Below are 17656 nucleotides of genomic sequence, written 5' to 3'. Positions count from 1 at the left end.
CAAAATAACAGCAACAATAATTTACAATAGCAATTTGTTATCGCCATCAATTTACTATAATTATGTTCCGACATATAAAACCGTTTTCGAGATCCATTTATTTTATATATCATACGGAATTGTAACTTAAAATTATTAAAAAAATATCATACATTCATCGTATCATTTGAAGGGCGACATAACAACATAACGATATATAAACAGAGCATTGTCGTGACAACACGAAACGTGTTTTTGTCACGTTATACATACACATATCACCTGTTTATATTTAAAAATAGAATGCTATACACAGTCAATGCCTGTGTCTTCACTTGAGAATAAAATGGATACGATATTTGGAAGCCCAATTATGAGTGTTTTGAAATCTTAAGAGCTCCAATCTATGTTAGGACGTTTCATATGCGTGTGTGAGTGGATATAGGTTTTTTAAATGGCACCTCGCTTTCCGCAATGGCTCTGCAACTTATCCTTACCTCATTCAAGGTTCTGTCGCTATGACGCAAGAACATAATGTGTTCAATATCACATACTTTGTCTTGCATATCTTATATATAGCATTGCATAGCATGGCACGGCATAGCATGGCAAGGCATTAAATTTAAAATACCCTTATCACTGAACGAGGGTAGTTTAGTTAAAATTAAAAGATTATCAAATGGAATGTGTTCGTAGTCGAAATTATATCGCTGCTCCAATGCGAACTGTATACACATGGCAGAATTATAGACAAATTAGACACAAGCAGATTTTCTAATGATGTTTTTTTTTTAAACGCCGAGAACGAGAAGGATTATAAACACAAATGAAGTCTATGAAAACTTCATCATCGGTTAAGATCTACGCGTTCTAACCTTGGCCATCGGCCTCGTCTTTTATTAAAAGCAGTTATAAGTTTCCTAAATATACATCACATTTTATCCCTAAATTCGAAAGCTACCTTTTATTTCTGGTGACGTCATATTACACAAAATTTGTAATCTCAAGTCGGTTTTACAGTCAGGTATTTATAAAAAAAATACCTTCATTGTGGTAGACTTAAATAAAATATTTTTTTTTAAAGAAACCCAAACTTACACACACATAGATGGCAACTTTCTATATTAACAAGCGGTGAAACATCACACATATACACTTTTTGTTCGACTTTCCTCAAAGCGTCCTCACTTAATTACAAAATAACTGCGACGACTTACGTTGCATATGGAGGAGTATGATTCATAAAACCATTGTTTACGTCATCGCAATATGTCACTGTATACTTTTTTAAAGCCATTAAAAATGGTAGGGTATTCAGACAAATTTAGTAATTTGTCGTTTATTTATTATTATATCGTATATATCAACTTATCAAATATTAGTAGTAAACAGTAACAGTAACAGCCTGTTAATGTCCCACTGCTGGGCTAAGGTCTTCTTCTTTTTGAGGCTTGGAGCTTAGTCCACCGCGCTGCTCCAATGCGTGTTGGTAGAATACACATGTGGCAGAATTTCAATGAAATTAGACACATGCAAGTTTCCTCACGATGTTTTCCTCATCGTCAAGAACTATATGAATTATAAACACAAATTTTGTACCCGGGTGGGAGTTTTTGCCCGGTTTTGAACCCACGATCATCGGTTAAGATTCACACGTTCTAACGACTAGGCCATCTCGGCTTATAAAATATATATATATAAATCACAAACCAAAAAATCATTTCATAGATAATTATTGAGACGGAATAACAATTAAAATTATATATAATTAAAATTTCATGAAATATGACCAAATGAATAAATAATTATGCAGGCAATTATTAACATATTAATTCTATATAAGGTGTAAATTAATTTGACATTTTATTTCTTTTAATGAAATGTCATCCTGGCACATTAAAAGAATTAAAAATTAGCTATGGGATTATTAAAAATATTAAATTATTAATCATTACTTGGTATTATTTTATAATTCAATAATCTATATAGATACCACATTAACATTTTTTTTTAAATTCTAGAGCGACAAGGCGTAGTACTAACGTCTTTATCTGATTTGTTTTTCTAGACAGAAAATATTTTAATTGGTCCAACTCAATGCCAATGTCTATGGCCCGTCCGCCTACCTATTCTATATAAAAAAAACTCGGGATCTCCAACGAAACGGTTGTTATAGCAGGTACTTGAAGTATTTGTAGTCTAAGCGGACGGGCAATTGAGCCACCTATTGGTACCTACTTCGCCGATGCGCCACCAACCTCGGGAACTAATATGTTATATTCCTTAAGCATGTGGCAACACTGGCTTAATCAACCTTCAAACAATACGAAGTATTGCTCCGTAATCCGTATCCGTAACAGCCTGTGAATGTCCCACTGCTGGGCTAAAGGCCTCCTCTCCTCTTTTTGAGGAGAAGGTTTGGAGCTTATTCCACCACGCTGCTCCAATGCGGGTTGGTAGAATTCACATGTGGCAGAATTTCAGTGAAATTAGACACATGCAGGTTTCCTCACGATGTTTTCCTTCACCGTAAAGCACGAGATGAATTATAATCACAAATTAAGCACATGAAAATTCAGTGGTGCTTGCCCGGGTTTGAACCCACGATCATCGGCTAAGATTCACGCGTTCTTACCACTGGGCCATCTCGGCTTATTGGATTATTGCTGATTGGCGGTAAATACGAGACGGGGCTTGCGTAGAACCTAGTAGTAATTTTATTTATGACATGTAGGTATTTAAAATAACTTATTTTATAGCACAAACCAAGACAGCCAACATGTAAAGGATTTTATATATGTTTTTAATAAACTCAAAATCTTGCTGTCCGTGTCTTCTTCTGCCTAACGTTTTCCCGGCCTAGTTACGCCAGGTTCCACTTTCGCATATTTATGCCTCCACTTTGCTCGATCCAAAGCATATGTCTGTGCATTTATAGTTCACAAAATCTACTTCAATTTATAGTTCACAACAGATTGAGAAATAAAATATTTTTTAAAAATCATGTCTGTGTATTTATAAATATTTTATTTCTCAATCTTGTGATTTTTGTGAACTATAAATAATAATATAATAATAATATCCTGGGACATTTTTCACACACGGCCATCTGATCCCAAATTAAGCTTGTACAAAGCTTGTGCTATGGAAACCAGACAACTGATATACTACATATACTACTTTTTTTTTTTGTAAATACATACTTATATAGATAATTACACCCAGACTCAGGACAAACATACATGTTCATGCACACAAATGTCTGTCCTGGGTGGGAATCGAACCCACAACCTTCGGCGTGAAAGGCAAGTGTTCTACCAAACACGCCAACCGGCTCGTCATATTTAACGATAAGTGGATTTATAGTTCAGAAAGGTTACCTATATATATATATATATATATATATATATATATATATATATATATATATATATATATATTAGTTAATTCTTATTAAATAACATTTTTTTATATAACACACAAGATCGTGTGACTATCTTATGGTAATATACTACATCATAACAATAAATATTTAAAAGGGGGGAATCCCTGCAACACGATTATCATTTTAAATGACCACAAAGTGCATAAATTCCATTTCATGTATGTGTTTTATCTGAAAGTGAAATCTCGCTAAAGGAGCAGTTTTAAAAGAGAAACAGCGCATGTTTCGTTCCGTATTTATGTGTGAATATATGTGTATACCTACTTATCACAGCGTTTATATGTGTGCGTTTGAGAACAAAAAGCTATAAATTATAAAATATTTATACTTTAAACTTGAAAATTTTCTTAATTAAAAATATACTCAAGGTTAATAGGTTTCTTTAATACATTTATTAAATTATTATTGTAAAATTAAATATTTAGTAAAGTTACTGAATATATTATATTTTTGTCTCATAAAATATACAATATATAAACTAATTATGGAGCTATTGCGAGTCTCTTAATTTTCAGCAATCATATTCGAAAAGGTACAAATTTTACAAATTTATTTAACAATTTTCCCAAACACATAAATGTTAGACAATAATATGAATAGATATAGGGAAATATATACTTGTAGCTATCCTAGTATAGCGAATTTATTTTTATTTTAACTTTCATGAATAAATTATAATCACTCATTTGTATGTACGATCATAACAAATCAGATAAAATGAAAAATATTCCAAAATCAATGTAACATTCCATTCGATGTCAGTTCTTTAAAAAAAAAAACAATGTTTTCAACTAAAAAACATACGTGTTTGCTATATATATCTTTCAGAACAGGTAGCTGTCCTTTTTCTATAACTTGTTTTGATAAAGTCACTAAATAATACTTGTTATATCAAGTGCTTTTTTTTAATATATATTTTACCAATGCATATGAGAAAAGGCTACCTCCGTCCATAGACTTTAGCACTGTAATTTAAACGACATCTACATCAATGCGCCTGCGCATCTGGGTTTCAGATTTTATCTCACTATATATTTTCTTACGTGTGAAATTCAAAAAGAAAGCGATATTTGTAGTCCTGTCAAAGAAAGAAATATTTGATTACTGATTGATTAAAATATCACATTCAGAATATCTTATGAAATAAAGCCAAAGAAAACTTTTTCCGTACGTTGAAGAGTGTAAACCGTAAAAACATAAAATTTACTTAAAATTGATATTTGATTTGATAAATAAAAGTAAAATGTGACTAACTTATTTGGCTTTTAAATATTACGCATTGATCTTATTGAGAGATACCTACTAAGCGTTTAAAGAAATGTGACGCGTTATTCTACGTGAGAGGTTAACCTTATGCCGCTCAATTTGGCTGATGTGCAAATTATCGGGTTGAACGACCCTAAAATGTAGGGAACAGGTTCTACATAGGTCCTACTGGCTTTCACACTATAATTTTGGATTGGCTGATTTTTATACATTCGATTAAAAAATAGCCTGTTTGGATCTCGTTCTACGTCTTTTCATTTATGTATTGTAAAAATATCCGTTACAATATTTTTATTGATCAATTCTCTATGTTTTATCAAAAGGACTAGTTTTTATAAATTCGCAGTGTGTTCTTGCGAAAGACAATGCCTCAGTATTATCTACAATGTCATCGTATTGTATTTTACAAAAAAAAAAAAAAACAAAAAATTATTTAAAAAATTGATTTATTTTTATTTCTAAAAGTACCACAGATTGTATATTTGATATAATTTAATGTGGTAAAGATATCATCAAATACGACGGATTTAGGGCACATTATAAAATTTATTCATCTGTATTTTGCGAGCTTAGATAACATTTTTAATATATTTAAAACAAGCTAAAAATTTATATCGAGCAAAAAATTAAATGCCAAGTCAACAAACAGCCGACATTTATTGGATTTTCATGTTAGTTGAGGAATTGACGTTGACATTTTATAGGTATGTAATTAAAATAATACAACTATTTGCTAATAACCTGTTAATAAATATAATAAACAAGATTAAATATTTTATAATTGTTTGTACATGAATAATATATATTTCTAAGCCTACTTATTATTGCACAAATGTTTGATTATCGCTTATTGTTACAATAACGACACTAAAATATAGATAACGCAACCTTCGTTTGTTTGTTTTACTTCCATGGAAATATAAAAAAAAATCAAAGGTTTTCCGTTATTTTTTACAGTTGGCAATACGGTTTTATGGTTATATAACCTTCGTTACTGTTGACTTACCTTTATCTGTTGCTTACGAATAATTAAAACAAAAAAAAATGTAAATTAAAAAATAGGCGTTCTTCTTTAATTGATTCAATTTAATATATATGTAAACAAAACAAACCAACTAGATTTTTTGAAAAGTACTTATATATACACATACCTATAATTAAATTTTGGACCCACAACGGGAATGACGCATGACGCGTTGTGACAAATACAGGGGACCACAAAGCGAAAATCGCATCGAGACCATCACGCTATACGATCACAATGCGTAATGGCAATGAAGAAAAGTCACGCATAGCATATATATAAAAAAAAAACTATAGTTTTTTATAAATGCAATTAAGGTTAGCAACATTATTTCAATATCTATTGACTACATCTAATTGAAGGAAAAATGAGTGTAATTGTCCCTTGACATGAATACTTAACTATCTATAACATTATATTTTAAGCTCTAATGCACTAAAAATAAGGGATACAATAAAAAACCATCATTTTCAATGTCTGAGAAGATAGCAGGCGGAAATGCTTGTTACAGTGATGAATGCTTTTAATAATAAAAAATTCTGTTTTTAAGCCTTCATACATGAAATTAGTCTTGATACAAATTGAATATGATAAACATGTAATGACGATGTACTCCTGACGGATTTCGGTCACGGCGGCCAATCTTAAGAGAGATTAGCCAATTGCGCAGGACATCAAAGTGCACAAGTGCGTGCGCAAACAGGTGCACTCTCATTCCCTTACTCTTATAATCCGATGAGACGGCAATCCGACACGACCGAAAGGAGTTTAAGCTTAGGACCAACGGCTTTACGTGTTTTCCGAGACACGTGAGTGCACCCACTTTAAACTCTAATTCAGTAGCAACCCGTCTGGATCCGAGTCTGGACTCCGGGTTGCTACTGAGAATTTTTCGACAGAAAAACTCAATAATTTTTTATTGACCCGACCTGGAATTTGAACCCAGGACCTCCGGGTCTGCGGCATTACATGTAGTCACTAAACCTACGAGGCAGTCAATACATATGAACATATTATGTTCAAAAAAATTTATATGGTCTATCAACTAGGTCTATATTGTAATTACAAGGTCATTTAGATAAAACGAAAGGTCAGAAGCGGATGATTTACACAATAACTAGACGTCCGTTTCGCTTGAGGTAAATAAAATTAAAGAAATTGCTTTTATTGTTAGAAGAAAACCCTATGGTCGTTAACGACTTCGATGGCAATTTTTTATAATAACTTGTTCAAGCTTTATTGACTAACGTTATTTATTCTATTGTAAACCCAATTATCCAAGCCTGCTTTTCCTCAGGTAGTTATTTCTTTCCGAAACTGTGGTCGAGTGGTAGACTTTAACAATCGATGTGCAAGTATATATTAAAGCTTCTATATTAAATAAACATTTTGTCTGAATTACAATCACTTGAAAATATTTGTCGTTTTTTCGTTTCGTTTAATATCGCAATGATTTAAAGCTTTGAATAAAAATCTCGATGATTTATAGAAATAAAAACGAACAAAATGAAACAATACAATAATTTACGTGTATAATTTATTTAATTATTGTATTGAGAAAGGACCGCCAGCTTAGCTTTGATACATGAACGAATTATTCCGTTGACCATAAATGCTAATTAATGGGAAAATGCTATAAAACAATATTATAATCGAAGCACTCAAAGTCAAAAATTAGCACATCTATACTAATATTATACTATTAAATCTGGAGGGTTTGTACTTGTATTTAAAACAGATAATTTAAGAGATAAGATAATATAATTATATATGGTAGTTAGTACTCCTATCAGTCAGTTTATTGAGGAAGGTAAAACTTCACGTTAAGAAAGAGGAGCGGTAACCATAAAAGTCAACCAACGCAGCAAACTATACTGGTAGGGCTATAAAAGTTTACTTGATGTACTTGGTTCCAATCATGTGTATGAATACAGTTATGTATATTTTAAGTGGGTATAACTCGGGTGACTCCACGGGATTCAGCTTATAATACAGATGACATGGTTTTACAATTTCCCTTTTGCTAATAAGAGCTTGGAGTTGAAATTTGTGTTGTAGATAGTATCGTTTTCCTCGCGTGTCTACAATATACACTTAGCTATCACACTCACAAGTTATCACAAAATATTTTCAAATGCTTTGGAGGGAAAGTCTTATAACATCAAAAGGAGGCTCTGTTCCAGATTTCACCTCGAAATTCGGTTATCAGCTTTTGGAAGTTGTATCTATACTTAGGAAGCTCCTTAAGCTTTTCAGGAAAATCCATGGAGTGCCTAGAAAAATATCCTATAAGAACAACATGTCCTATAACCACAAAAAAGTTGGCGACAGTACTTACATTTGGAGTCAATTCCGTAAAAGTACGTTTTAATAGCTCTACCTGTACCGCTAGGATACACGCAGGTCATAGGTCATGAGAAACGCTTAACTTTCTAAAGTCTAGACCGCTTGTATGGAAACTAAAATTGAAATATCATACAAAATTTTATTAAACACTAAATAGTCTGCGCAAGAACGGCCTGCGATTGTAAAGTCAGTCATAACATATTTTATTCAAGTAAGCTCTCAGGAGCACTTTTGAACATTCATTTTTCACTTACAATTATAACATAAAGCTACCAACGGTTCGGAATGAAGATTCTACCGAGAAGAACCAGCTTGAAACTTGTTACTCTTTTTTAACACTCAAAAAAATGTACATGTAATAATCAATCCATCATATACCCTTACATATTACTTTCATATCTATCTATCTACTAGAAACCATTATTTCTATTAATATATGCTTTAATATTTTTACTATCAGGTCTGGGTACTTAATATAAACTATAAATAAGTATGGGATCGCAAATAGTTGTACATTTTTACATTTATAAAGAGCCACAAGATTTGTATAATATGTACTCCAAATTATATGAGAACACAACACGCCTTATACAACATGACAAAATTTAACAATTTCAAAAAAGCTTAAATTGCTAATTAAGAAACTGTTGATGAAAAAAAAAGAAATAAACCATAATATTATCAAACTAAATAAAAATAATTAAGAGAATAATATATTATTTCCATAAAAGAAAAATTGAGATGTAAACTGTTTAATAATATATTTCTTCTGAATATGAAACTAACTACTTTTTAAAAGATACTTGAAAAAACATAAAAGCTTTATTTTTAAACTACAAACATGATATGTTGTGAAACTGTATTCTTAACTCAAATTAAAATTTCATATTCTTCTAGCAATGGGGCACACAGCTTTATTGGTGGTACTTGAACGCTTTATCGGGGTTGACGTAAAATCCTGACGAGAATCAACTTTCAACAAGATTTTAATATTTGTAATAAAAAGCCGGCTGCAAATTTAAATACCTATCAATGCGCGCTTATTTTTTCAAACCAGTTTGCGCGGACAAACACTTACGTGTGAACGATTAAACGAAAACTTGTACAAACCACAAATGACATTTTGTGTAATCGTTGCGAACCCAAAGATTAGTTCTGAACATTTGGATATTGCGCAAACTTCGTTTTACTGTGTAGAAAGTTTATATGAATATTTCATCTTTGTGCTGGAATTAAGCAAGCTTCCATATTGTGCGAGCTAGTCATTGCTGGTAAGTAACTGTGTTAGAAAAATATAACTTTTGTGTTTCCACTTTTTTTAACGCAGTATCATCGGTATAATCTGATGTGACAGCATTCCAACACAACCGGAAAGAGTTCAGACGCTGAGCCAACGTCTTTACGTGCTTTCAGAGGCATGAGAATGCCAACTTCCAAAATATTGATAGAAGATCCTACCAACTTTTTGATCCAACCCGACATTTGATTCGTCCTGCGTCCAACAGACTAAGCTAACCAACAACCAACAAGACAGTTCTAAGATAAATATAAAATTAAGCTTACATTCAATATTTTGCGTGTAGTGTCAGTGGTCAATCTATAAAAAGAATGATTTGATTTATCTTAAGTGCTCTCGACATTTGCAAGTACTCGTAATATTATAAATTGCAGAATATCATATGAACGTTTGAAAATCTTATCTAGATTAGGATGAAGTGTCATTATCATTCACGTGTCTACGAACTGTCTTCCATTTTAAGGGAAAGTTACTTTTAAGACACCTAAATTTCTTCTAGCTGGCTCATCTAACATCAGGACACTCAATTAGATCTAAAATACTTATTTCATATTTCGTAATAGTCTTATATCAATTATATTAAAGTAGATGGTATTATAAAAAATAATATTCGAAGTAAAGTTAAGTAACATCTATATATTTTATGAGTACTGTTATTGAGTTAATGCTTCCTTTTCTCTCGAGGAAAAGGCTTAAAACTTATTCCACTACCTTCTCAGACGAGCACGCTGTTAATTATCAATATTAACCGAACGCTAAGAATTACTAACAAAAATTTAGCAGATGAAAACTCCGTGGTTATTGTATTTTCGGCCAGTTGCCATACAAATATTTAAAAAAAAATACAACTTCGTCCTACGTACTACAATCACGTACAGCGAGAAAGAACATTACCTATACATATAATTGAAATTAAAAATATATAATATTAGTAAATTCCAAATTATATAAGGCGAAGTAAATTCTAAAATTTAATGAAACGATTTCGTAACAATCTACAAACTCGATAAGAATCATTCATTTCCCGGTTTCATACAGTATCTTTCAAGGATGCGGCGATTATGTCAGTCATTCGAGTGCGAAACGAGATACATATCTTTTATCTATCCGGAGTGACGTGAAACGTCAAGTGCATTTTTAACTGTCGTAGACACGAAAAACGTATTATTTCATCATCATCATCATCATCCTTTCGTCGTCCACTGTTGGACATAGGCCTCCAATGGCACGCCACTGAGCTCGATCTACAGCTCAGTCTCCATCCGCTGCCACTTTGCGTATAACGTTTAAAACGTTTTACTTAAGTGTGATAATTTATTCAAATAGCATAACGTATATTCTATTGACCCCAAATCTGTTAAAAACTAATTGATTGGTTAATAATAATTGTAACGGACGACAGAGTTTAAACAGATAACCGTGAAATAATAACGAGGTTATTATCAACTGTTATTGACTACTTACATCTCACAATCAGTATAAAAATCAAAGAGCGTAGACTTTTTAATTGTGTTTTTTTTAAGGATTTGTGTTGAAAAATAATCGAATATTATCAATAACCACTAGTACAGTACAGTACAGTAACAGCCTGTTTATATCCCACTGCTGGGCTAAGGCCTCCTTTCCCTTTTTGAGGAGAAGGTTTAGGAGCTTATTCCACCACGCTGCTCCAATGCGGGTTGGTAGAATACACATGTGATATAATTTCAATAAAATTAAACACATGCAGGTTTCCTCACGATGTTTTCCTTCACCGTCGAGCGCGAGATGAATTATAATCACAAATTAAGCACATGAAAATTCAGTGGTGCTTGCCCGGGTTTGAATCCACGATCATCGGTTAAGATTCACGCGTTCTAACCACTAGGCCATCTCGGCTTTCATAATCACTAGAGCTATGAATAATTATATATTTTTTATAGTTTCAAGAAAAGTTAATTATGTTTATTAAAAGAATAACTGGCTGACTGACTGGCTGGCATATCAACGCTTAATAAATTACTGATGAAATTATCATAAATATTGACATAGGTATGGTTCCCTTCTCCATATTAGACTAGCACTGAGGAAGAATTTTTGAAAATTTTACCTCTAAGGTAAGTGGATGAAAATTTTGTATGAAAATCTTTAATTTTTGAAGAAAGGGCTATTCAAAAGGGGAAGTTCAAATTTAGCAATTCTGAATTATGTGAGCGAAGCGCCGAAGTTACTTAACGGCACACATAATGTAAATACTAATTAAATTATATTTTATAACATTAAACCTTTAGTATATATATTAGTAAGCACTTAAAAACACTAAATGCGCGGGCGATACAGCACATGTATCAGTAGAAACGTTTCACACAAACGTTCCACATAGATATTAAAAACGTTACATACACATTCCACCTTGAAATATTACCTCATATCGCCCAAAGAGGTTTCACTTCGAAAACTAGCAGCAATTTGACACAGGCACGTGCAAAACCTCATTATACAAATAGTAAATATTATTTACACGTGAACGAGTTCATTGCGCATGCGCAACTGAGAGCATAACATTGCATAACTATAACATATTATATATTGCATACTATATAACATTGCATAATGAAAGCAAATGCATCCTATCAACAAAATCATATGACTGAAACCGTTTTGACCAGATTTCAAACAGATTATTTGCATTGTGTTATTTAGTTAAGTAAATATGGTATTTTACCGTAACAGCCTTTGAATGTCCCACTGCTGGACTAAAGGCCTCCTCTTCCTTTTTTGAGGAGAAGGTTTGGAGCTCATTCCACCACGCTGCTCCAATGCGGGTTGGTGGAATACACATGTGGCAGAATTTCAGTGAAATTAGACAACATGCAGGTTTCCTCACGATGTTTTCCTTCACCGTAAAGCACGAGATGAATTATAATCACAAATTAAGCACATTAAAATTCAGTGGTGCTTTCCCGGGCTTGAACCCACGATCATAGGTTAAGATTCACGCGTTCTTACCACTGGGCTATCTCGGCTGGGGGTCCTGGTCTCCCCGGTAAGTCGTAAATACGTGTAATGACATAGGTACGTCATGAGATGAATTCGACTTTGACCAAATATGGTATTTTATGTTATAAATTTTCTTTGGAATTTGTTCGTTTTTACATAGATCGATATTTTTTATTTTAAGTGGATATCTAATGGATCAACTTGTTTTCCTCATAGATATAATTTTGAACAATCAGACATAGAGAGTATTAAAATTTAATTTAAAGAAATACACGAAATAAAAGCTGTGTTAGAAACCAATTTTAATAATAAAACACTGTCGATCAAAATAGATTCGATAAACTACGATGAAAAAGTCCTTTACTCTTCGAACCTGTTTTGCACGTGCCTGTGTCCTTCACTCTCCAAGCTGATTGACTCATTTAATTCAATACCATTAAATTTCGAATGAAATTAAAAAAAAAAAAAACGAAATCTCTTATGAAGCCAATACGTCAACCCGATGACAAAATTATTTCGAACGTCGTTTGCTTAATTAATTAACGTCACGTTTTTATCAAATATCTCAAAATGATTTGATAACTAAAATGGCCTCAATGCTAACAAAGGCTATTGACATATGAACGGTACATTGACGGTAAACACTAATAGTTCTTAAACACGTTACTCGGTACTTTGACGGGCCGAATGGCTTGGTTGATACTTGCCTTTCACGCCGAAGGTTGTGTGTTCGATTCCCCCCCAGGACAGACATTTGTGTGCATGAACATGTTTTATTATCTATATAAGTACTTTTTACAAAAGAAAAGTCGTATATGTAGTATATCAATTGTCTGGTTTCCATAGTACAAGCTCTGCTTAATTTGGGATCAGATGGCCGTGTGTGAATAATGTCCCAGGATATTATTATTGTTATTATTATTTAGTGATTGACTTCTTACATCTATTTACACTATTAAAACCAACATCTGTGCGTTTATTTAGATTCAATTGTGTAGATCGAGCGAGTATACTTCAATATTTAAAAAAGTGAATATTTTTATGTATATAAGTGAATATTTTTATATATATGTATATATATATATATATATACATATATATATATATATATACATATATATATATATATATATGTATATATATATATATATTTATATAATAATATGTACAAATGAAGGTAATTTAAAAGTAAAACTATTTAAAACATTATTAAATAATTAACCGTTTTCTTTTTAAAAAGTAAATAATTATTTCTAAGGTTAATGAGATTTTCAATCATAAAAGTTTAAGTAGCTTGTTAGAAAGTACGTGGCTGTATGCTAGATGTAAATAATGTATACAAATAATGAATTAAAAGTTATTAACAATATCAAACAAAAAATTTACATATTTTTTTTATAAAACCATATCAAAATTAATGAAACTACAATCTTAGTAACGATATTCAAATTTTGCCAATTTATATAAATGCTAACCTAGTTTTAGAATCAATGGAGCTAAATAAATATTATCCAATCGAAAATGAAATTACTAACAGTACAGTAACAGTAACAGCCTGTTAATGTCCCACTGCTGGGCTAAGGCCTCCTCTCCCTTTTGAGGAGAAGGTTTGGAGCTTATTCCACCACGCTGCTCCAACGCGGGTTGGTACAATACACATGTGGCAGAATTTCAATGAAATTAGACACATGCAGGTTTTCTCACAATGTTTTCCTTTACCGTTAAGCACGAGATGAATTATAAACACAAATTAAGCACATGAAAATTCAGTGGTGCTTGCCCGGGTTTGAACCCACGATCATCGGTTACGATTCACGCGTTCTTACCACTAGGCCATCTCGGCTTCTAAATTACTAAGGTGATTATTAAAAATTAAATTCACTTTTTGATTTAAACAGAATAATTTATAATGATGAACTTACTACTAATATATTTTTTTTATCTGTGATATTTAAAACGTCAAAAGATCAATGGTGTCAAAGTATATCACCTGATATTTAAGAATAACATCGAATGTGTTTTATGTCCGTCAAGACAATCAAACATTACTCTACGAAAATGTTTAACGATTCTTTTCCGAGTTAACAAAAGCATGGGAAGTGCGAACGTTATATTCACGTTGAACAATGAGAAAATAAAAACGTTTTAGGAATGCATATGATATTATGTCACTGATATAAATTTTGTTGTATAAATTATGTTCGAATGGTAATTTTTTTTTCACCCTTAGCAAAGGCAAAGACAAAAATTATAATGTAGGGTATTACACCATACAGCCATTGATTCTTCCCAAAAAACGAATCAAAATTATACACAATAATAATAATCGATATTTTTATGACTTAAAGCACGTGCGGTAAGTATACCAATAATAAACCAAGTTAAATATGAAGAAGTAAAATCGATTTTAGGTAATTACTTATTGAATGATTAAACTATTTAAATATATTTGATCAGTGGAACGTGGAACCCGTGTAATCATTTTGTTGTTATAATTTGTATAGGGCTGGGTGCGTTTCTATATACATACATGTCATCTATTATCCTTTGACAAAGCTCAGCCCATCACAAACATACGGACGTATGATTCATTATTTGTACTATGCTTCATGCTGTACAAATTACAAGTTTACAGAGTACATAGATTAAATAAGACAAGTACACTTTTTGCACGTAAACGTTCATGTATGAAATTGTTTGCGTTGTTTCATAGGTTTAAATAAATATACTTATTTGATTATTCGTATTTACTCAATGGGCATGTTTATGTGTTATTTATTATACGAAATAATAACCCATAATTGCCTCAAGTTAGTAATTCCGCAAAGATTTTAACGTACATAAAATATAAATGTATTTAGTTTTAGCACTTTACGTGTAACAATAATTAGATATTGTGACCTTCAGTGACAGATCGGGTCTCACGACGGCGTCGAGACTCATATATTAAGTAAATAAGAAAACCGAATTTTACATTTTTAATATCAGTAAGAAAAAAATATTTGGAGTAGTAATAACTTTTTAAACGACAATATATTTATTATAAACATAACAATCAACTACTTTAATTCTATACTCATACAAAATTTTGTATTATTTATAAAAAAAATTCATTTTTGTCAGCATGAAATCGACTAATAAATAGAATCACCTAAAAAACGTATAAATTCCTTAATATTAGACCAAGAGAGGATTATGATCATAGGATGTGACCCAACCCTCGTCCTACTTAACTTTTTAATGTGCTTGTGAAACTAAACATTCCTTGACACGAATTTTCATATATTATAATACTCTAATATTTCGTACTCCGACGACATTTCGTAATTACATTATCGATGTAATTGTTAATATCATTGATAAGAGCGTTTTGTTATTGGATTTCATAAGTCGAGCGCACGTGGGGAAGTAAACGATCTTGTGGTACGGTGGGCGACAAATTTTAAACGTTATTGTATCATTATTGCACAGAAAATAGAGTTCAAATTGTATTATAAAAACAAGCTATTCTATTCACGCGCTCGTTGTAATAAAAAGGTTTCCATTTATTTATGTTGAAATACGTACAATACTTTACGTAACATATTATTTTATCATTCTTTTTCAATATAAAAAAAAAACGTAATAGTTGATAAAGAATACATGCGTTATGGAAGATTTATTCTCAATAAAGTCGTTTTTAAATAAGGCTTAGTAATCCCCTTGAAACAGAAACAAATCAACACGACCTTGCCAATATCCTTATTATAATATACATTAAGTACAAATTAAATACTAATTTAAGGTATTTATTCTTAAAATGAAATTATAATCAGCATGAAAATCAACTCGGTTATTAACAAGGCAAATTAATAATAAAATTAAAAAATCACCAACCCCACATTATTATTATTATAACTGAAAAATTATATTTATAGCATTATATATCGACAATAATAGCTGTTAGATTAATTAGAAAATAAAATCATTAGCTACAACCTGCGTCGTGCATTACGTCCGTAACGAATCGTAAAACCGATAACTAACGATTCATTTTTATCGATTGTTTGTTTCATAAAATATGAAGTAACATCTCTCGAGTCATTCAAAATAACACCATAACATTTCCGAGATTTATTTACGGTATTTTAACGGATGTAACGAATTTTATTATATATGGTAACGTATTTTTATTTTAACCACACACACAAAGACAATATAAAACACTATATTAATTTATTTAAATAGTTTCGGTTACTATAACATAAAAAATAAGATATATTTATTAGACCGATTAGTTTTTCAAAAAACCTATTGTTTTTTTTTTTTTTATAGAATAGGAAGGTGGACGAGTATATGGGCCACCTGATGGTAAGTGGTCACCAAACGCCCTTAGACATTGGCATTGTAAGAAATGTCAACCATCGCTTATAGCCAATGCGCCACCAACCTTGGGAACTAAGATTTTATGTCCCTTGTGCCTGTAATTACACTGGCTCACTCACCCTTCAAACCGGAACACAACAATATCAAGTATTGCTGTTTTGCGGTAGAATATCTGATGAGTGGGTGGTACCTACCCAGACGAGCTTGCACAAAGCCCTACCACCAGTAATTTATTGTTATTTTTAAAGGAATACCAAGTATTTCAAAGTAGCTAATAACAGTCTAAGGCCTCGTTTCCTTTTTGTGGAGAAGGTTTCCACCATGCTGCTCCAATGCGGGCTGACTATATCCATATGTGGCAGATTTTCATTTGAGAAAATCTACATATTGTAGATTTCCTCACGGTGTTTTCCTTTACCATCGAGCACGAGATGAATAAAAAAAAATTAAGCATATGAAAATTAAGTTGCGCTTGCCAGTGTTTAAATCCGGACGTTCTATCCGCTGAGTCATCCCAGCTCTCGTACCAAGTATTGAACAAATTGAAAAAACATTAAGGTACAAAATTATTTCATGTTTGCTTTATTTATTTGTCCGTATACTAGTAAAATTTATTATTTGTCTTCAACTTAATATATGTATGTGTACAATTTACACAAAAAATATTACCCATGGCTTCAACCTTTTTTTTTAACGCTGGAAAAACGCATTACGCGTTTCCCCCACGGGAACAGTGGGGGGGTATGTGGGACTCGCCGGTGTCCAAAGCGCCGAGTGCGCTCCGAACATCGGAATATCCACTAAAAAACCAACGGTACCCTTTCCGTCTTAACGAGAAGCGCCACGGGATCGCTTTCGCATGCTACCGTGGCGCTCTGACGGCTGGCCCGCTTATGCGGGCCTCCATTCTCTAGGGAGGGTTCCCAGGGTACTGTGAACCCCCCTAGTCCCGGCG

General features: G+C 32.1%; 3 protein-coding genes across 5 annotated transcripts in view; 1 reads left to right on the top strand and 2 right to left on the bottom strand.

The window, feature by feature from the left end:
• The window catches only part of LOC126773785 (protein kinase C, brain isozyme), a 519888-nt gene that overhangs the window by 315731 nt on the left and 186501 nt on the right, over positions 1 to 17656 (top strand). Inside the window, exon 14 of one of the 2 annotated variants that reach the window (XR_007669772.1) lies at positions 13210 to 13222. The exons of the other annotated variant lie outside the window; for it this stretch is intronic. The gene's annotated coding sequence lies outside the window, so the exon portion shown is untranslated. Of the gene's footprint in view, positions 1 to 13209; positions 13223 to 17656 lie in introns of those variants that run through there. 2 annotated transcript variants of the gene reach the window in all.
• The window catches only part of LOC126773860 (uncharacterized), a 381320-nt gene that overhangs the window by 335027 nt on the left and 28637 nt on the right, over positions 1 to 17656 (bottom strand). The gene's annotated exons all lie outside the window — the stretch shown is intronic.
• LOC126773806 (putative inorganic phosphate cotransporter) overlaps positions 1 to 17656 on the bottom strand; it is a 67532-nt gene that overhangs the window by 43961 nt on the left and 5915 nt on the right. The gene's annotated exons all lie outside the window — the stretch shown is intronic.

Source organism: Nymphalis io, chromosome 15, assembly GCF_905147045.1.
Source record: "Nymphalis io chromosome 15, ilAglIoxx1.1, whole genome shotgun sequence".
Lineage (NCBI taxonomy): Eukaryota > Metazoa > Arthropoda > Insecta > Lepidoptera > Nymphalidae > Nymphalis > Nymphalis io.
This window is presented reverse-complemented; position numbering and strand designations above follow the sequence as displayed.